Below are 1,053 nucleotides of genomic sequence, written 5' to 3'. Positions count from 1 at the left end.
TCCAATTGGACCTTTGTTTTGTTGGAGGGGGCGGCGGGACAGGGGGCAGGCCAGTTGCATGTCCGACACTAGTAATGCAACTGCAAGTGTCGCACCCGACCGCAACTACATGTCTTGTAACCTGACCGCAACTAGACTTTTTTGTTTGTCAGACCAGCTGCAAGCCCAACAACAGCCCTACAACTACAAGCGCCGCACCCGGCCGCAACTGCATGTCCCTGAACATGGTTTCAATTGGACCTTTGTTTTGTCGGAGGGGGCGGCGGGAGAGGGGGCGAGCCAGTTGCATGTTCAACACTACGCATGCAACTGCCATTGGAAATATGCCCTAGAGGCAATAATAAAATGATTATTATTATATTTCCTTGTTCATGATAATTGTCTATTGTTCATGCTATAATTGTATTAACCGGAAACCATGATACATGTATGAATACATAGACCATAACATGTCCCTAGTGAGCCTCTAGTTGACTAGCTCGTTGATCAACAGATGGTCATGGTTTCCTGATTATGGACATTGGATGTCATTGATAACGAGATCACATCATTAGGAGAATGATGTGATGGACAAGACCCAATCCTAAGCATAGCACAAGATCGTGTAGTTCATTTGCTAAAGCTTTTCTAATGTCAAGTATCAGTTCCTTAGACCATGAGATTGTGTAACTCCCGGATACTGTAGGAGTGCTTTGGGTGCACCAAACGTCACAACGTAACCGGGTGACTATAAAGGTGCACTACAGGTATCTCCGAAAGTGTCTGTTGGGTTGGCATGAATTAAGACTGGAATTTGTCACTTCGTATGACGGAGAGGTATCTCTGGGCCCACTCGGTAATGCATCATCATAATGAGCTCAATGTGACTAAGTGGTTAGTCATGGGATCATGCATTATGTAACGAGTAAAGTGACTTGCCGGTAACGAGATTGAATGAGGTATTGGGATACCGACGATCGAATCTCGGACAAGTAACGTACCGATTGACAAAGGGAATTGCATACGGGATTACTAGAATCCTCGACATCGTGGTTCATCCGACAAGACCATCGT

The sequence above is a fragment of the Triticum dicoccoides genome, chromosome 6B, assembly GCF_002162155.2.
Source record: "Triticum dicoccoides isolate Atlit2015 ecotype Zavitan chromosome 6B, WEW_v2.0, whole genome shotgun sequence".
Classification (NCBI taxonomy): domain Eukaryota; kingdom Viridiplantae; phylum Streptophyta; class Magnoliopsida; order Poales; family Poaceae; genus Triticum; species Triticum dicoccoides.
The sequence above is the reverse complement of the archived record's forward strand: the minus strand, read 5'-3'. Positions refer to the sequence as shown.